The sequence below is a fragment of the Leucoraja erinacea genome, chromosome 8 (genome assembly GCF_028641065.1).
Source record: "Leucoraja erinacea ecotype New England chromosome 8, Leri_hhj_1, whole genome shotgun sequence".
Taxonomy (NCBI): Eukaryota; Metazoa; Chordata; class Chondrichthyes; order Rajiformes; family Rajidae; genus Leucoraja; species Leucoraja erinaceus.
This window is the reverse complement of record NC_073384.1, coordinates 44,091,924-44,113,564: the sequence shown is the minus strand read 5'-3', so window position 1 is coordinate 44,113,564 and position 21,641 is coordinate 44,091,924. Positions and strand designations below refer to the sequence as shown.

The following is a 21,641-nucleotide window of genomic DNA, read 5'->3' as shown; positions in this document are numbered from 1 at the left end:
CCCACACACTCCCTCTGCTTCCTTCTATGGAGCCAATTTGCTATCCATTCAGCTATTTTTTCTTGGATCCCATGCGATCTAACCTTCCATAGCAGCCCACCATGCGAAAGAACCCCTTACCTAAGTCCATGTACACAACATCTACAGCTCTGCCCTCATCAACCTTTTTGGTCACGTCTTCAAAAAAATCAATCAGGTTTGTGAGACACAACCTCCCAAGTACAAAGCCATGCTGACTATCCGCCCTTGCCCATCCAAATGCCTGTATATCCTATCCCTCAGAATACTCTCCAGTAATTTACCAACTACAGATAACTCAAAAAGACATAATGTGCTGGAGCAACTCAGCAGGCCTGGAGAACATAGATAGGTGATGTCACGAGTCGAGACTGAAGAAGGATGTGTTACTCCAGCAATTTGTGTTCATTTGTGTATTAAACTAGCATCTGCAGTTCTTTGTTTCTACACATTAGTCATATCTCTGCTGATGAAAAAAATTTGCTCATAGAGATTTGATACCAAGCAAAGTTTTCTAGCCTCCTTGCTTGAATAACTCTCTAGGTTACTGGGCATTGATACTGGTAAATGAGTCAACAAATCCCACTTCGCCTTCCACCACAGCACACTATCAAACAATGTGCAGAAAGAAACCGCAGATGCTGGTATGTACCAAAGATAGACACAAAGTGCTGGAGTAAACGGGTCCTTTTCACAATGGCAGGCAGTGACTAGTAGGGTACTGCAAGTGCTCAGTGCTGGGACCCCAGCTATTCACAATATACATTAATGATTTGGACGAGGGAATTGAATGCAACATCTCCAAGTTTGCGGATGACACGAAGCTGAGAGACAGTGTTAGCTGTGTGGAGGATGCTAGGAGGCTGCAAGGTGACTTGGATAGGTTGGGTGAGTGGGCAAATGCATGGCAGATGCAGTATAATGTGGATAAATGTGAGGTTATCTACTTTGGTGGCAAAAACAGGAAAGTAGACTATTATCTGAATGGTGGCCGATTAGGAAAAGGGGAGATGCAACAAGACCTGGGTGTCATGGTACACCAGTCATTAAAAGTAGGCATGCAGGTGCAGCAGGCAGTGAAGAAGGCGAATGGTATGTTAGCATTCATAGCAAAAGGATTTGAGTATAGGAACAGAGAGGTCCTACTGCAGTTGTACAGGGTCTTGGTGAGACCACACCTGGAGTATTGCGTACAGTTTTGGTCTCCTAATCTGAGGAAAGACATTCTTGCCATAGAGGGAGTACAGAGAAGAATGATTCCTGGGATGTCAGGACTTTCATATGAAGAAAGACTGGATGAAAAATCTTTGAAGAGTAGTCAGCATAATGTGTAGAAAAAATGGCAACTTTGTGCACATCACTACATACAAACAGTACTGTTAGGATGGCTAGAAAATGGGTGTTCAGTGAGATTTGTTTGAAGGATAAATGCCACGACATCGTAGTAACATTTTTGTTCATTTCTTCCAACAGTGCCATGAGATTTTTCCTGGTTTCTTGAGACCCCAGTGTAATGGCTCTTTCAAATGATAGAGAAAAAATCTATATCCAAAATTCATAGAATGATTAGGGTGGCACGGTGGCGCGGTGGTAAAGTTGCTGCCTGAGACACATGTTCGATCCTGATTACGGATGCTGTCTGTACGGAGTTTGTACGTTCTCCCTGTGACCACGTTAGTTTTCTCCTGGTGCTCTGGTTTCTTCCCACACTCCATGGTTTGTAGATTAATTTACTTCTGTAAATTGTCCATAGTGTGTAGGATAGAACTAGTGTGTGGGTGATCGCTGGTTCTGGCAGATACAGGGTCTGAAAGGCCTGTTCCCATGCTGTGTCCCTAAACTAAATGAAAAGCTATCCTTTTATCAGAAACACCTTATACAGAAACCACCCCCCAGCATGGGGCTGGGAATCAACTACAGGCATCGTGGGTCTGGGTATAATCGGGGAATTGCATTCAAAATGTGTTTATTGTTGTATTGGCTGAGCAACATGCTTCAACAAAATTTAAAATAATTACTTCCCAGTATTATATTAGCATTTAAAAGACAGTTGGACGGGAACATGGACATGAAGGTTTAGAGGGATATGGGTCAAGTGCGGACAAATGGGACTCCTTAAACGGGCATCTTAGTCAGCATGGACAAGATGGGCCAAAAGGCCTGTTTCTGTGCTGTATGACTGTGACATATTCATACAACTGTTAATTTGACGGTAAGTGGTGGATCCTTGGAACCATCAACGTTAGAGGGCTGTGGTGGTGAGATGGTTGGGAGTATTTAAAGAGGATGTAGTGTTGATAAATTGTTGAAGGATCAGGGAATTGAGGGCCATGGGGAATTGGCACAGAAGAAGAGTTGGGGCCTAAGGGAATTCAGCAAAGATAACTCGTACAAAGCAAAGAGCCTGGTGAACAGCGTTGTAACAGAATATTGAATAGTGGGACAGGCTTGAGGGTCCAAGCAATCTAGGCTCACTCCTATTTTCTTATGTTCTTATAAATAAATCCAGTTTTGGATTTGAGAGAAATAACACAAATGTCATATTTCTGAGGTGTGTTAACTTGTCAGTTGGATTACAAGCCATCCTCAGTTATGAACACATCATATGGACACATCTACAACCAAACAAGCTCCCATAATATTATTAAATTCATAGGCCCAACTTACATACATGAGTTTATTCCGACAAAAGGCACTACTAGTTTTCTTCCCATTTCAAGGTTCTGACCCAAAACATCACCTATTCCTATTCTCCAGAGATGCTGCCTGACCCGCTGAGTTACTTCAGCATTTTGTGTCTATTTTTTGTATGAACCAGCATTTGCAGTCCCTTCCTATACTACTAGTTTTCTTTCTCTCTCCACTTTCAGTAATTGTTCTCCCCTATCAGTCTAATGTGCTTTTGATGCCATTCATTACAATACTGTGGAGATCTGGTTATCACATTGAGTGACTTTTGTGTACCTTCCCACATAGTCAAATCAACATATGGACGTCTGCGGAAATTGAATTGTTTGTTACCCGGGGACGCTCTGTATTATCTTGCAGTTCACTGAGATGAAACCACAACCTCCCCCCCTCTCCGTAACTACATTGGAAGCCAGCTTTACAAACAGGGGGAGAAAGGTGCAGAGTCTCAAAGCTCAAGTAAATTTTCCTTGACTTCAAGGTGGACAGAGGATATCAGACGGAAGCGTTTTCAAATACTGACACTTGCATTACTTTGTCTCTTTGCACCATTATATATGGTTCACGTTTCCTGATCATCCAGAACTGCCCACATTTGTCACCCATCTACAACATTGCTCTAGGATTAAGATACCCGTGGGAGCCCCGATAGACAGTTTCCTAAGTGTCATTTATCATCATGGTGATTGATCTTGCTTCCTTTGAATAAATCAGAAAAGGTCACAAAATCAATGCATTATCAACAGCTATAAAAGTCAATAGTTTTATCATTACATTTCTAGGTTCTATCAGTGGAATTGCTGAACAATTTTCGATAAACCCATTAACTCGTTCAAAGCAAAGAGCCTGGTGAACAGCGTTGTAACAGCAGGGCCTCTTTCAAAATTGGAAGCAGCAAGATATTTTAGATACAAGATATTTTAGATTTCAGGAACTCATCTGCTGCAGCTCACTGATGTTGGGAGTGTGGAACCTTCCAACACATCTTTTTGATGTTAAGGAGAATGGAAATAAAGATTCCTATGTTCTCATGGACGGGTTTCCTGGGTTGAAATGTGACAAGGTTACAGTATTATTGCCACCATTCTGGACTTCCATGTGGCTACTTATCTCTAGTAACCCAAACAATCACTTAAACCAACCACCCTTCTATTGACTCCATCTACACTTCATGCTGTCTTGCCAAGGCCACCAGCATAGTGCTGAAGTTTGAAAAAACGCACACCTCCAGATTCCAGAATAGTTTCTTCCCAGCTGTTATCAGGCACCTGAACCATCCTCTCACCAACTGGAGAGCAGTCCTGACCTCCCATATATCCCATTGGAGACATTTCAACTATCTTTAATCGGACTTTACCAAGCACTAAACGTTATACCTTTTTTCCTGTATCCATATACTTTGAACGGCTTGATTGTAATCATGTATAGTCTTTTCACTGACTGGATAGGTTTTCATGGTACCTCAGTACACGTGACAATAATAAACTGAACTAGTATTCATTTATATAACATGTAGTCATTACTTACATGTTCTTAATAGTCCTTGAGAAGACCTGCTTTCATGATGCACTGGTAATGGTACTTGCACAGAAGTGTTAGGTAAGAGGATCCTATGGCTGGTATTCCCAGGTACCTGCTGGTCTATAGAGCTCATGGTTTTGTACAATACTCATGAAGAAGCAAATTGATCCAGTGCAGTTTGCAAATGTTGATTTCTGCAGCCAAGGACATTGCTGGTGAATGTTTACACTGGGCTGATGCAACAGGTTGCTTCTCATGTGGTGGGCTTTGTCCCGGACAGTGCCAAGCTTCTTCAATGTTGCTGCCACTATGAAAGTTTCAATGAAAAATACACTGACCTAAATTTTTTGGCTAGTTATCTATCTTGCATTGTTCAAAGTAACTGACAGAAAGGGATCACTGCCTCTTCTGCCTCATGTTTCCATGTGACTGATTTTCTGTTTTACTTCTCCTGACTCTCAATGTCTTTACTTTCCTCTGCATTCCACTTCTCACTGTTTTACTTTAGTACTTTAGAGATACAGTGCGGAAACAGGCCCTTAGGCACACATAGACCGTGTCGACCAGGTTAGGAGAGATAGATCAGCCATGATTGAATGGCGGTGTAGATTTGATGGGCTGAATGGTCTAATTCTAGTCCTATCTCTTATGAACTTATGACCACATTTTCTGGTGAAGAGAATTATTTAGTTTCAAAAGTTAATTTCATTTGATTGAAAACTGAAATAAAATAAAATGAAGAAAGGGCTCTCTCCTCAACCCATCTTTACTCCATCTTTTATTTTAAAACATTTAGAAAATCTTATTGTTCATAAGACGAGTATTTACAGTAGGACACTGTTTTCTTTTTCATTCAAATGGGAAAGAACTTTGTCTCTTATTGTCGAGGGAAAATATGATATATGTTTTACCTCAGTAAATGTTTTGAGATTTCCCATCTTGTCTTTCAGAACTATTTGAATATAAAATACATTGCTGAAAGTGCTGAGGTAAAGAAAACATTCCATAAATGCAGCAAATTATGCAAACTGTACATACTCAGACTGCCTTAACCCTAGGCAGAGAATAAATCAACTAATCTTCATGCATTTACCTAGTCTTCATTTCCTTGAAAATGTATTTTATCTAGAGTGTAACATGCTTCACATGTAATCAAGGACTTTGCCTGCAATGGAGTTGATGGTTTAAATAGGTGGTTAAAAAATGCTAATTGTTAGCCTTGTTATATATCAATATCAAAAAATGGATTCCATTAAAAGTTGCCGTGAAGCACAGTGAATGGTATTTCTCTCCTCTGCCTCTACCAACTTTCTGGAAGAATTGATCCTCTCTGTCTACTCTTTTCTGTATTTTGCTGGAGCTGCTTCCAGCATTGGAACATCTTCTTTTCCACAGATCTTCTCCGTTCAGAAAGGGACAGCAAATTGCAAGGACGACAGCCTCCTCAGTGAAGTAATGCTGAGAAGAAACCATGCATTAATAAGTAGACACGAGGAACTACAAATGCTGGTTTACAGATGCTGGCGTCTGAAGAAGGATCCCAACTTAAACTATCACCTATCCATGTTCTCCAGTGATGTTGTCTGACCCATTGAGTTACTCCAGCTTTTTGTGTCTTTCTATGTATTAATAAGAAAACATGCCCCGCAAAAAGCAATTTGATGAAAGCAGTACTTCTTGGCTGCTGGGATGATGCCACAATTATTTAGCACCCACAGGAAGGAATCAGTATTGTCAAAATTTCAAGGCATCACCTCCTTAACTCCATTTGACTGTATTCAATGGGAGGTGGATTCTGGTTTCAGATATTCCTGTAGCACTGTGCAGAGTGGACAATTGCTTCAATGGTGGATTCTAGCAATGGCTCCATTGAACATTGGTCTGTAAAGATTTCCTGGAGCAGGTGACATCGTGGCGCAGCAGTAGAGTTGCTGCCTTTCAGAACCGGAGACCCGGGATCGATCCTGACTACGAGTGATGTCTGTACAGTTTGTACAATCTCCCTGCAACCATGTAGGATGCTCTGGTTTCCTCCCACACTCCAAAAGTGCACAGGTTTGTAGGTTAATTGGCTCAGTAAAAATTGTAAATTTGCCCTAATGTGTAAGATAATGCAAGTGTACGGGGCTGATCAGTATGGACCTAGTGGGTCAGACGGCCTGTTTCCACACTGTATCTCTAAAGTGAGTAAACAGTAGTTAGGTCACTTTCATTATTTTGCCTCCATTGATCTGAATAAGAGACTGACAATGGATCAGAAAATGTTTTACCTAGTCTTCGTTTTCTTGAAAATGTATTTTATCGAGAGTTCTAGGCTGTAAGCTGGAGGCTGCATTGGTTCATTTGTTGACTATTTCATTTAGTTTAGTTTAGTTTAGAGATACAGCGCGGAAACAGGCCCTTCGGCCCACCGAGTCCGTGCCGACCAGCGATCCCCGCACATTAACACTATCCTACACACTGGGGACAATTTACATTTATACTAAGCCAATTAACCTACAACCCTGTACGTCTTTGAAGTGTAGGAGGAAACCGAAGATCTCAGATAAAAACCCACGTGATCACAGGGAGAAGTACAAACTCCGTACAGATGGCACCCATAATCGGGATCGAACCCACGTCTCTGGTGCTGTAAGCACTGTAAGGCATTAACTCTACCATTGGTCAACCACATGCAGCCCCTGCACAAGGCTTTTGAGATGTCCACAGATCACAGCAATATCAGTTGGGATAATTATTTTTTTAGCGCAAGTGAAAAAGTATAAATTCAGGAGTCACAGGAATGATAGCAACAATGAGAATCCTGTTCAGTCTCATCCAGGATATCCGTGATATGCTACAAACATGCAAAGAAATTAAGACCTAGTGCAAATAAAGACATAAATCATATTGCTAGCCAGAATCCGTGATGGATTATTAACACGCGAGTTTTCCTGGGGAAAGCATCCCTGTCCGGCAACAACACTCTTTTGCCAAACTAGCAATACACAATACACCTTTCTGCTACTATTCGCATCAGCTGTGATTTATCTCTACCTCATTGTAGACATTGGACATAGTCTATGGAAATGATAGGCTACTATGCGCTACAAAGTGGTGAACCACACTATATTCTGCACTCTGAATCTTCCCCTTTGCTCTATTGAGTTTGTACTTGATTCTACTTGAGTTTGACTCGATTGCATTTATGTATGGTATATCTGATCTGTTTGGATAGCAACCAAAACAAAGCATTTCATTGTACCTCAGTGCACATAAGAATAATAAATAAACCTTAATTTAAGCCTTATGAGATACAGGTACTCTAAACGGCGACTAAATCCAACCAACATATTGTACATCAATCAGATAGAAACGTGAGAGTAATCCGTGATCCCCCTAAATAGATGTCATTCCTGCTGCAACACGCTGATCATAAAGTGTGAGTTGAATACGTGATGTTATCTACATCATTGTGGAGTCAAACCTCCTTTGCTCACTGATATACATCACAATATGCCCACTGAGCACACTTCATGGTCTAACAGGTCTTGGAGGATGTTCTGCTTCTGATCACTATTTGGTGATATTATTAGAAAAATCTATACATGGAACCAAATATGTGAATATGGTCAATTTCAGTTGTCCATTTCCTGTCATAAAGTAGTATACTAATCTTCATGTCATATTTTACACAGTTGCCTGGGGGCAATGGGAGTTATGTGTGTGTGTGTATGTGCAAACAAGTGCATGTGTGTGCATTTGTATATGCCTGTGTGTGCTCGTGCGCATGCGTGTATGTGCGTGCGTGCATGTAGTGCCTTGGAAATTTATCGCTACCAATTAATAAAGCCACAATGTTAACATGAGAGAGAGTTAAAAAAATTAGAATGTGGAAAAAAAACCCATTCAGAGCAGCCCACTTGATAAATGATTTAAATTCTGTTTCAGGATTCAAACTGATTCGTTTTTTTAAAATCCTTTACCCTCTTTATTCTCTTATCCCACAGTCAACTGAACTAGAAACTAAAATGAGACTTTCCAATTGACTTGTGAATGCCTTGGCTTCATCTGTATGTTCTGTTCTCAGTGTGAACCTGTGCCATAAATCAGGGAGACAAATCAAGTTTCAGTTATTCCTTCAGTCCATCTCAAAGCTCTTTTGATGCTTATCGATAAAATATATTCTCTGCATAATTTTCTAATGGAGAGGAACCGTCATCATAATGCATTAAAGTCACCTTATTAAAGTTATGTATTATTATTCGATGGAAGGCACTTTAATTCTCATTTTACAATAACTGATTAATGGCTGTGAATTCATGCTTCAACCATTTTGCACAGATACAAAATTTTAATATCCTTGTTAATGTGTGTTTTCATTATATTCTTTAATAACGTGATCTTTTCCAAATCTATTTTGAAGCTAAAAGCCGGGTGATGGATAAGCGATATGGAGACAATAATTGTTTAAGTTTGGGACTAATAAAACCAGCAAATATAGAGGTCAGTAGGAAGTAAAAAAATCAAGTCTCTTATCCCATTGGTAACTGGGAGCATTTGGCTGAATGATGGAAGAGTTGCCACAAAGATCAGCCACGTTACAATCAGTTATGATGCAGGCAGCTTTTGCTTACATTAAAAGTGCAACGGGTCCTGCCCTAACTTAGCAACTGGCATATCAGCATTCCACCACTAGCACGCAAGTAGGAGCTTTCTTCATTTATCTGAAGGCTTTGCAGAGAATCAGTGATGCTCTATTTTACCAGCTCAAGGTTTTAGGTTATTTATACAAATAAGATGGTGACAATAAAGTGTACTTCTCAATTCCTTTCACTACACATTCCAACCTAGTGCTATTCACCATGCATAACATTAGTTATACTCGCACAGTCCATATCAACATTCTTCACCCTCTTTCCCCTTTGGTTCATCTGGCACTCTCTGCCTTAGTTTATGTCTGCACGTTTCTCCCACCACTTTGTGCTCCCTCTGCATCATATAGAGCTGGGAGTTGAGGTGGGTAGTGACAGACACTGAACTTTTTCATACCTCTAGTTTCCCTCTCCCTTGACTCTCAGTCTGCAGAAGGTTCTCGACCTGAAATGTCACCTATTTCTTTTCTCCAGAGATGCTGCCTGACCCGTTAAGTTACTCCAGCATTTGGTGTCTATCTTGGGTAGAGACAGGACAGGCTGGGCTCAGGAGCAAGCCTCCAGTAGGCAGGGTCTGAGTGAGAGACAGGATCAAGGTGAGCAGCACTACTGGGAACAATGATGGAGGATGCATGTGAACTGGGAACAGTAAAGAGGGATGGACATGGAACAGGATCAGTGATGAGGGATGAACATTGATTGGGATCAGTAATGAGAAATGGATGGAGACTGGGACAAGGTGTGGACTGGATTAGTAAAGAGGGATAAGCATGGACTGGGGTCAGTAAATGTAGGATGGACTGGGAACAGTAAAGAGGGTAAGCACAGACTGGGGTCAGTAAAAAGGAATGGGAATGACCAGTGTGGTGGGAGTAGAACTGGTTTTCACTCGGTGACTCCAAATGCTGATAATCAAAAGAAAGAATGGACCTTTCATGTACAATTTGGATAGAAATGAAGTAATACCATTGGGAATCAAAAACAAAAGGACATATGTTGATGGTGAGAGGGGCAAGATTTAATACAAACCTCATGGGCAAGTTTTTCACTCAGAGGGTGGTGAATATATGGACATGCTGCCAGAGGAGGTATTTGAAGTAGGTATTATAATAGCATTTAAAGGATATTTGGATAGGTACATGGATAGGAAGGTTTGAGAGGGTAATGGGCCAAATGTGGGCAAAAGGGGTTTAGCTTAAATGGGGCATCTTGGTCAGCATGGACAAGTTGGGCTGAAGGGGCTGTTTCCATGCTGTGGCAGTGACAGTGTGGACTCTGGATTGGGCTTGTTTTTCTGGGGGAAGTTTGGCTAATGAAGCAATCTTTCTGGCCTTGCCTCCTTGGTCTTCTGCTGGAGGTTTCATGTTTGATCAGTGGAATGGACATTTTGAGAGGAAGACAATATTGGCATTTGCAGATTGACTCAGAGCTCAACACAGACATGCATCTCCTCAGTCTACTTTCCTGCACTTGCATCTCCCCAATAGCAGCACAATTACACCTCACTAGTTATTTGCTGCAAAATAAAAGTGGAATCATATATCACTATGTGTTTAGACGTTCTGAACAGGGATTCAGAAAAGAAGGTATAAAGCGGTAATAAACAAACAAATAGATAGATAGATAGATAGATAGATAGATAGATAGATAGATAGATAGATAGATAGTTAGATAGATAGATAGATAGATAGATAGATAGATAGATAGATAGATAGATAGATAGATAGATAGATAGATAGATAGATAGATACCATTTAGAAACATGAATTAGTGTTGGCCATTCAAGGTTAATCATTGCTAATATGAACAGCTACATTGAGCAGCAATATAAATTAGGTAAACATTTGAATATATGTAGAATAGCTGGAAAATTACATCAGAGAAAGGTAATGCCAAAATTCTAAAAATGGACGGAATACTTTTAAAGATTTATTGGATTTTGTGGTAGTGTGTCGTTATAACATTTTCCAGGGTCCGTTTGTGAAATCAAACATTCCAGAAACTGGCTAGTCTGAAATTCTCCAACAACAGATTATGAGGCCATAAATCACAGGAGCTGAATTAGGCCATTCAGCCCATCGAGCCTACTCCGCCATTCGCTCATGGATGATCTATTTTTCACTATTAACCCGAATGCCCTGCCTGTACCCGTTGACACCCTTACCAATTAAGAATTTATGAATCTCTGTTTTATAACTACCCAATGTCTTGGCCTCCATAGCCGTCTGTGGCTGTGAATTGCACAGATTCACCACCATCTAGCTAAAGAAATTCCTCCTCATGTCCATTATAAAACGATGTCCTTTTATTGTAAGGCTGTGACCTCTGATTCATTACTAGAAACATCCTTTCCACATCAACTTTATCTGCGCCTTTCATTATTTGGCAGGTTTCAATGAGATCCCCCTCATCCTTCTAAACTCCAGTAAGTCCAGGCCAAGAGCCATCAAACGGTCCTTGTACGTACAGTATTAAGTTTAAAGAAGTAATTGTATCAGTAATATATAATCATAAGCTTGTATTTATAAGGCATCTTTACTATTAAAAAAATATATATTGGTGTTTCACAAACAGGCTCAGGGAAAGAAATGGTTAAAGTAGGAGAGATTAAGATTTAGTGAAAGTCCAGATAAAGCAAGGTTCATCTGATAAAGCTTCGAAGAGATGGGAGAGAATGAAAAAGATGGAGGGAGTAAAACATTGTTCTGCAGAAACTGATTAATTTTGTAGATTCCATCCAAAGTGCTCACGCACGCATCTATAGGAAATGCAGTTATTGCGATCTTGTTGGAAGGATTTGCATGCGTGCATTTTATTGCTGCTGGCTGTGAGGAGCATGGTGAGTACAATGTCAATCAATTCACAGTGCTGATTCAACACCAGCAGTTTTGAACATGATTCTTCAGCTCAACCTCTCCAAACAGATCCACATCCTATTGAAAAAACAGGCAGGTGAGCAGAGGGGTTGGGGTGGCTCTGCTGGTAAAGGAACTAAATCCTTAACAAGAGATGACATAGGATCAGAAGATGTATAATCCTTGTGGGTACAATTAAGAAATGTAAGGGTAAAAAGTCCCTGATGGGAGATATATATAGGCCTCCAAACAGTATCCAGGATGTAGGGTACAAATTACATCAGGAGATACAATCATCTTGTAAGAAAGGTAATGTTACAGTGGTCATGGTGGATTTCAATGTACAGGCAGACTGGGAAAATCAGGTTGGCACTGGATCCCAAGAGAAGGAATTTGTAGACTACGAGATAGCTTCTTAGAAGAGCTTGTGGTCGAGTCTACTACGAAAACGGCAATTCTGGATTTGATGTTATGTAATGAACCGGATTTGATTAGGGAGCTTAAGGTGAAGGAACCTCTAGAATGTAGTGAACATAATATGATAAAATTCAACCTGCAGTTTGAGGGCGAGAATATGAAATGAGATGTGTCTGTATTACTGTTGAATAAAGGTAACTACAGAGGCATGAGGGAGGAGCTGGGTAAAGTTGATTGGAAAGGGACCCTACCAGGAATGATGGTGGAACAGCAATGGCAGGAATTTCTGGGAGTAATTCGGAAGACGCAAAGAGGAAGAAAGAATCTAAGCGGAGAATGAGGGTATTGTGGCTGACAAAGGAATCCAATGACAGCATAAAACTAAATCATGTATTGCCTTTCTGCTGACTGGTTACCATGCAGCATAAGCGTTTCACTGTGCCTCAGTACACATGACAATAAACTCAACTAAACTAAACTAAACTAAATGAGAAGACAAAGAATATTGCAAAGATTAGCGGAGAGCTACAGGATTGGGAAGCTTTTAAAAACCAACAGAAGGCAACGAATTATAACATGAACATATAAGCACTGATGAACTTGTAAAAACGATGAAATATGACGTCAATAATATAAAAGAGGATACCAAAAGATTCTTCAGATATATAAAGAGTAAAAGAGAAGCAAGAGTGGACATTGGACAACTGATAAATGATGATGGAGAAGTAGTAATGGGGAATAAAGAAATGGTGGATGAATTGATACGTTTTATGCATCATACTTCACAGCGAAGACACCAGCAATGTGCCAGGAATTCAAGAGTATCAATGGGCAGGTTAGTGGAGTTTTTATTACTAAGGAGAAGGTGCTTGGGAAGCTGATGGGTCTAAAGGTGAACCAGATGCACCACACCCCAGGGTTCTTAAAAAATTAGCGTTTGTGGAACCATTAGTAGTGATCTTTCCAGAACAACTCAAGGCGGGCGTGGTTCCAGAAGATTGGAAAATTGCCAATGTTACTCCACTGTTCAAGAAGGGAGCGAGGCAAAAGAGGAAAAACTATAGCCAGTTAGACTGACTTCATTGATTGGCAAGATTTTAGAATCATTTGAGGAAGTAAATAGCAGGATAGACAAAGGAGAGTCAGTGATGTTGTTCACTTAGATTTTCAGAAGGCCATTAATATGGTTTATTATTTATAATTATTTATTATTATTATTATTATTATTGCCACACGTACTGAGGCACGTATCTTGGAACCTAGTGTCAAGACAACAACTTTTCTCTCAATGTCAGTAAGACAAAGGAGATAGTGATTGACCAGGAAGCGACATACCCCAGTGTACATTGATGGCTCCAAAGTAGAGGTGGTTAAAAGCTTCAAGTTCCTAGGAGTCAATATCACCAGCAACTTGTCCTGGACCAGCCATATCGAAGCAATGGCCAAGAAAGCACACCAACGCCTCTACTTCCTTAGAAGGATTAGGAAGTTCAGCATGTCCCTGACAACTCTCTCCAACTGCTACAGATGCGCCGCAGACAGCATTTTATTGTGATGCATCACAGCATAGTTTGAGAACAGCTCCATCCAAGATGGTAAGGAATTGCAGAGAATTGTGGACCTAACCCAGACCATCACACAAACCAACCTCCCTTCCATTTATTCAATTTGCACTTCACGCTGCCTCGGCAAGGCCACCAGTACAATCAAGGATAAGTTTCACCCCGGTAACTCTCTCTTCTCCCCTCTCCCATCAAGCAAGGGGTACAGAAGTGTGTAAACTCACACCTCAAGATGCAGGAACAGTTTCTTCCCTGCAATCAGCAGGCATCAGAACAATCCTATCTACAACTAGAGGAGCGGTCTAGACCTACCATCTACCTCATTGGAGGCCCTCGGACTATTGCTGTAAGGCAGCAACTCTACCGTTGGGCCACTGTGCCACCCTTGGGGATCTGAGAGGGAAGTGTGGTAGATATAGGAAATGGGCTGTCAGAGGGGGTAGCGGCAGGTACTAATACAATGCTTTTAAAATATTGGCACAGGTATACGGACAGGAAATATTTAGAAAGATATGGACCAAATGCAGGCAAATTAGATTAGGTATCTTGGTTGGCATGGGCAAGTTGGGCTAAAGGGCCTATTGGATACTCTTAATGAATTTCTGTGAGCAGAAATTATTCCTCATCTCTGCAATGAAAATATATTTTCCCTAATGTATGACAATGGCTCTGCAGCTATTAGCTTCATGGATGATTGCATATCTTAAAATTCACTTGATGCCGATCCTTTATATGCTCATATCGAGTTATATCGTTATTATTTTCACAAATCTATCAATATGTGGAATTTATTTGGGTTAGAATCTCCGCTAAGGTGGCAGAAAGAGACATTAGGATGGTTCGTATGTTTGGAATTATAACTCATGAACATATAAGCACTGATGGACTTGTAAAAATCTCCTGAACCATGTGTCTGCGACAGTACATTGCAATGTATAATACACTCTCTGCCCCACCCAAAAGCAAGTAGTCTCTTGGGACTGGTGAGATACCCCAGGTTACAAACTTGGGGTAAAGCAAATGGGAAATTCCTCTCAATCAAGGCAATCTAACTTAATGCCTCTGATTACTCCGAACCCCTTCCAAGTTGCCTTTCTTTTGGAATATGACCAGCTGTCAATGAACAAAAAAATCACCACAAACTGACAGTGAATTCCAGGGCTAAATATTCTCTGGGTAAAGAACCATTTCCTTCCATTGGACCCAGCTACTTATGTATAAATTGACATCCTGGTCTGCCGGAATTAACCTCATTGGAACATATTATCAACTGGAACAACATTTGAGAATATCCCATCATAATTTCATAAAAGACAGATTAGATTGTCCTCCAATATATGCTACTTTAAAATGAACACTATTAGAGTCTTATAGTCCATCTTGACAATTAGGATGCCTTTGAATTAGATTAGTAATCTCATCTTTCACGTTTTCACAGCCTTTAAATTATGCACAAAAGATTGATGGAGATCACAAAATTCTATGACTGTGTGAGGGCATTGAAATTGAACACAATATTCCAGTCTGAAGAAGGGTCTTGACCCAAAATGTCACCCATTCTTTCTCTCCAGAGAAGCTGCCTGTCCCGCTGAGTTACTCCAGCACTTTGTGTCTATGGAACCAGCATCTACAGCTCCTTCCTACACAATATTCCAAACATTGCTTTTACCATCCATATGAATAGGGATAATATAGTAATAGGGGTCTAGACCTAAAACATCACCTATTCCCTTTCTTCAGAGGTGCTGCATGACCCGCTGAGTTACTCCAGCATTTAGTGTCCATAATATAGTATTCCCCGCCTTATAAACACTGCGATTACACCTCAATGTTCTCTGCACTTTACTCTTGGCTCCATGCATTGCATATGGTCTTCAGAGAATTGCATTAAACAGTGATTCTCCTTCTCACCGAGCTTGGCACTCACTCACTCACTACGTATTGCCCTACACATTTCCTAATTAAACACGAGCCTAATCTCTGCATGTCAGCGTTTTGCTGAAATCATTGGACATCTACAACTGTAATACTGCTAAACCATAGCATTACTGTATCTTCAAATTTGCAGAATTTAAACCATACATCACAATCTTTATTTAGCTTTCCTTTTTTTTTCAATTAATAATAACTTTCTGCATTATGTGCCAGCTAAGAACAAACAGCTCAGTCTGAAGGGTAAGGCCATTGGTTAACCACAGTTCCTGGGTGCAGGATGGAGAAAATTCCCTTGCCCCTTTGTCTTTCGGTTACTTGAGGTGCGCTATGTATCATAACATTGGATGGTTGAGGTGAAGTGGGCAACACAGTGGCGCAGTGGTAGAGGTGCTGCCTTCCAACCCCAGAGACCCGAGTTCCATCCTGACTATGGGTACTGTTTGGACAGAGTTTGTACGTTCTCCCTGTGACCACGTGGGATTTCTCCAGGTGCCCCAGTTTCCTCCTAGAAATTCCAAAGACGCGCAGATTTGTAGGTTAATTGGTTCTGTAAATTGCCCCTGGTGTGTAGGATAGAACTAGTGTATGGGTGGTTGCTGGTCGGCGTGGACTCAGTGGGCCAAAGGGCTGTATCTCTAAACTGATCTAAGAGGGTCTGGCCATAGAGTAAGGAAGATGTCAATTCATTTGTATGGTAGTGCTGCTCACAACGCACCACATTTTGCATCTTATTTTAAATGGGCTCAGTGAAGGAAACCAGGGAAGGGACAGGACTTTTTAATTCAAATAATGGTGTGCATGTGCATGTGTTTGGATGGAAGGAACCAGAGTAATGGAATTATTTAGAAACCAAGTTAATGATATCCTATTAATGCTCTTTGAATCAAACCACTGCAGGGAGCTCTGTTGCTGTCAACTTTTGTTCAATCAATTTGTACTGAAGTATATAATTAACTAAGACCTGACCATGTATCTGAGAATGTTGTCAGGATATCCTTTGATCAGTGTGAAATAAATTGCAATGATATTCCATTTTTCTTCTACGGCTGTTAATCTATTGAGGAGGCACTTTCCACTCTATGAATGTATATTGTTCTCAAACTCTAAATAATTGAGAATGCTTTGATTCTGATGATCTTGTATATCTACATTGTGAAATACCAAATGATTATTGTGACAAACCTCGTGCAGATGAGAACCAGCAAAAGACTTAAATCTATAACTCCATGACTCTATTGGGCCAGATGCAGGCAGGTGGGACTAGAGTAGATGGGGCATCTTGGTCGGCATGAACAGGTTGGGCCAAACAGCCTGTTTCCATGCTGCATGGCTCTATGACTCTAACACATAAATCACTCCACATTACATTATTGCCTCCAAATCCCTCACCATCTATGTAGTGAGAAACACCACTGACTGAGCACAAACTCAACCAGATCTGCCACACAAATCCTGTGGCCACAGCAACATATCAGCGGCTGGATATCCTGCAGGAGTAACTGAGTCCCTGACACCCCAAAGCCTCTCTACCATCTGGAATGCACAAATTAAGTGTACAATTTAATGTTCAATTAGCTTCAACAAATTGGGTGGCACAGTGGTGCAGCAGTAGAGTTATTGCACCAGAGACCCGGGTGCAATCCTAACAATGGGTGCTGCATGTATGGAGTTTGTACATTCTCCCTGTGACCACATGGGTTTTCTCTTGATGCTCCCATTTACTCCCACATTTCATCGATGTGCAGGTTTGTAGGTTAATTGGTTTCTGTCAATTGTTCCCTAGTGTGAAGGATAGAATTAGTGTAAGGATAATCGCTGGTCGGCGTAGACTCGGTGGGCCAAAGGGCTTGTTTCCACGCTGTAAACTAAACTGAGCTAATCTTTCAAGAAGCTCAACACTACTCAGGACAAAGCAACTCACCTGCCTAACACCCTACAATCATTCCTTCCTTCCAATACCGCTGCACAGAGACTGCATTGTTCATCAATGATCAAAGGCACTACGGTTTCTCAGCCAGGACCTTCCATGACCGTGGCCGTGACCTTAACCACCAAGAAGGACCAAGGGCAGCAGGTACGTAGAAACATCACCACCTGCAGATTCCCCTCCAAACTACCCTGACGTAAAATTATATTTCAGTTTCAGCATCAGGGCCAGGGCTAAATTTTGGAAATTCCTCCCATCAATGATACGAGAGAATGTGGGCGTGGATGAGTTAGGCCTGTTTCCTTGCAGAGAGACTCTATGACTAATTAATGAATTTAAATGCAGTCAATCTGAAGAAAGGTCCTGACTCAAATGTCACCTATTCATGTTTTCTTGAGATGCTACCTGACCTGTTGAGTTACCCCAGCACTTTGTGTCTTTTTTTGTAAACTAGCATCTGCAGTTCTCTGTTTCTCCAGTGGAGAACTGATGGACATTTGGTGGGAAGGTTCCACAAGCAAGACTGCACTTGATAGAAGCTTTCAAATGGCACCAAATCCAGACATTTACTTGAATAAAAATAGTGAAATTTTTGGACATGTTTGGAATAGAATTCCTAGCACATTCTTGATTCTTAAAATCCTTTCATTGCAACAAAATGTCCAAAACCTCATACCAAACCTTGAGTCAATGAAGAAGTATCATGAGGACACACATTTAGAAATACCACTTGACCTCCAAGATTGTATTTCACTTTTGTGACTCATTTTCAATTGTCTTGTACTGAAGTAATGGGTTTGAATCAATGCCATTTAATTGCACAGACACGAGGTATAGGGGATGTGGTGATTACCGTCTAGTAGCCCAGATGTCTGGACCAGCCATCCAAATTATGAAATCAAATGTCTGCTTGGCAGCTGTGAAATTTGTATTCCATTAATAATCTTCAATTTAAAATAATTGTTCCAGTAGAATGTCCTTTAATATGCCCAATGTTCGTGCCTGGTCAGCAGTAGAAACCCTTAGCAAACTGTAACACCATGGCTTGCCACATCCCTAACTCTACCATTACTATCAATTGTCCTTAGTTTATCAGACAGAAATAGTGGATGAGGTGATTGTTGGCCAGCACGGACTTGGTGGGCCAAAGGGCCTGTTCCACGTTGTATCTCTAAACTAAAGCTAACCTAAAATTATGAGGGGCATTGTTAGGGGGACAGAGAGTAAGAAACTTTATCCTTTTGCAAAAGTTTTATAAAAATTAAACTTTTGAGCAAGGGATGAGGTTTAGAGGGGATCTGATCAGGGATTTTTTTCACTTGCAGGGTAGTTGGAATCTAGAATGCATTACCTAAGAAGGTGATGAGGGCAGGTACTCTCATCATGTTTAAGAAATATCCAGATTAACATTATGTTGCCAAGGCTATGGTTCAGGTGGCAGTAAATGGAATTAGTATAGATGGGGACGCTGATGGACATTGACGTGATGGACTGAGGGAATCTGTTTCTGTTCTGTATGACTCTGTGATTAAGTAGCTTGGCTAATTTAGTACCTAAAGAATTTACATATAGTTCAGTTTAGTTTGGAGATACAACATAGAAACGGGCCCTTCAGCCCACCGAGTGCACGCCAACCAGTGATCACCCTGTAAACTAGTTCGGTCTTACACATGAGGGAAATTTACAAAAGTCCATTAACCTACAAACCTGCACGTCTGTGGAATGTCGGATGAAACGAGACCACTCAGAGAAAACCCACACGGTCACAGGGAGAATGTACAAACTCTGTACAGGCAACACCCGTGGTCAGGATTGAACCATGGTTTCTGGCGCTGTAAAGCAGCATCTCCACCATTGTGTCACTGTGCAGTGCACCGTATCTCTCCATTTATGCCTTCACAGAAATGTGCAACTGAAAGTGCACTGCTAAAATGTGGCACTCTCTGCACTGTCATGAGGATTTTGCTTTGGGCCCCATATATAAGTTAATACGTTATAAGTTGCATTGATAAATAATGCAGCCAAAATTCAGATGGAATTATTGGAGAAACACAGAATTATTGCTGGGTAATCTGAGCCAGTCTGACTTTTATTGTTTTATTTGAAAACAGATGAAAATGTTGTTTGAGGACTGCTTGTCTCCCCTCAATAATCGCACCAAAGCCCATTGGAACAGGTTACTGTCAACCCTGACTCTTTGAAGATTAATATAATTACCTTCAGACATAGATAAAGGAGAAAAATCTTGAAATCTTTTACCTTACTCTACTATTGCTTTTAGTTTCAAAGCAAGGCATATTGTGGTCTATATATGGTAGAATAGCAATTATTTGGTTTACTGAACACCATAAATAATACCTGCCTAGATCACACCTTTGCCGTTGTACACATTACATCTATGTGCAATAAACCTGTTATCTTGCTCTTGTTGGGCTTACATCAAGCCAACTGACCTGGAATAACCTGGTCAGTTATTTTCTATCCTTGTAAACAAGAGTACCATGTCAGCAGTCTTCCAGTGCTCCAGCACTATATCCATGTCCAACAATGATTGAAAATTCTCAGATTTATAGGCTGGTCTGCAGGGATAAATGCTTATCTATATTGGGTCACTTATGCACTTTGAAAAATGCTGAATCTTTATTTATTTATTTCTCTCTCTCTCTCTCTCTATTTCTCTCTCTCTCTCTCTCTCTCTCTCTCCCTCTCTCTCTCTCTCTCACTCTCTCTCTCTCTCTCTCTCTCTCTCTCTCTCCCTCTCCCTCTCTCTCTCTCTCTCCCCCTCCCTCTCCCTCTCCCTCTCTCTCTCTCTCCTCTCCCTCTCTCTCTCCGCCCCTCCCCCTACACCTCCCTACCTCTCCCTATCCCTCACTCGTTCATGTATATATCTAAAATGTTTCATTCTTCCTAAGGGCGGCACGGTGGCGCAGCGGTAGAGTTGCTGCCTTACAGCGCTTGCAGCGCCAGAGATCCAGGTTCAATCCTGACTCTGGGTGCTGTCTGTATGGAGTTTATATGTTCTCCCCGTGACCGCATGGGTTTTCTCTGAGATCTTTAGTTTCTTCCCTCACTAACAATAGCAATTGAGGAGGTAGAAAGCTATTCAGGAGACGGAAAAGCCGGAAATCTCCAGGACCGGACAATTTCTCCCTTTACCCTCAATCTCTGCGCTGAACAACTGGCACCAGTCTACACTGACAATTTCAACCAGTCCCTGTAAACCTGTACTGCCTGCTTCAAAGACTTCACTACGTCTACGTTCACAGATAACAACACCTTAGTGGGCCAGATGTTAAATAATGGCATGACAGAGTACAGACCTTAACCACCTTGTAACTTGGTGCCGAGACAACAAACCCGCCCTCAATGTGAGCAAGACAAAGGAGATTGTGAATGATTTCAGGAATAGAAGTAGCACACACATCCCAGTCCACATTAATCTCTGATCCATGGTGGATAGGAAAACATTGAACTTCTTGAGCAAAACACAATGTGCTACACAAACTTAGCAGGCCAGGCTACATCTGTGGAGGAAATGGACAGACGATGTTTTGGGTCAGGACCTTTCTTAACTCTGATAGTAGCAGAGGGGAGAAAGCTGAAAAATGAGAAGTGAGGGCGAGCCAAAGCCTGGCAAGTGATAGATGGAAGGTACATAAAAATGCTGGAGAAACTCAGCGGGTGCAACAGCATCTATGGAGCGAAGGAAATAGGCAACGTTTCAGGCCTCCAGCATTTTTGGGTACCTTCGATTTTCCAGCATCTGCAGTTCCTTCTTAAACACAAGTGATAGATGGATATAGGTGAAGATGGGGGAGTTGAATTAGTTGAGTTTGGAAGTAAAATAGAACAAATAAGAATTGTGGCAGTAATTGATCTGCTGAAAGAAGGAGATATTACAGAGATAGCTTGATTATCTAGGTGTGAAGCAACTCAGGTTATTTTTCTATATTCTTCCTAGCAGGTTGAAGTCATTTGGATTATGTTATCCCACTTCCTACACACCGGCGGCAATTTACAGAGAGCAATTAACCTACAAACCCGCACATCTTTGGGATGTGGGAGGAAATTGGAGCACGCGGAG

General features: G+C 41.1%; 1 protein-coding gene across 1 annotated transcript in view; it reads right to left on the bottom strand.

Moving 5' to 3' along the window:
* LOC129699632 (potassium channel subfamily K member 12-like) overlaps positions 1 to 21,641 on the bottom strand; it is a 50,003-nt gene that overhangs the window by 13,228 nt on the left and 15,134 nt on the right. The window lies entirely within an intron of this gene.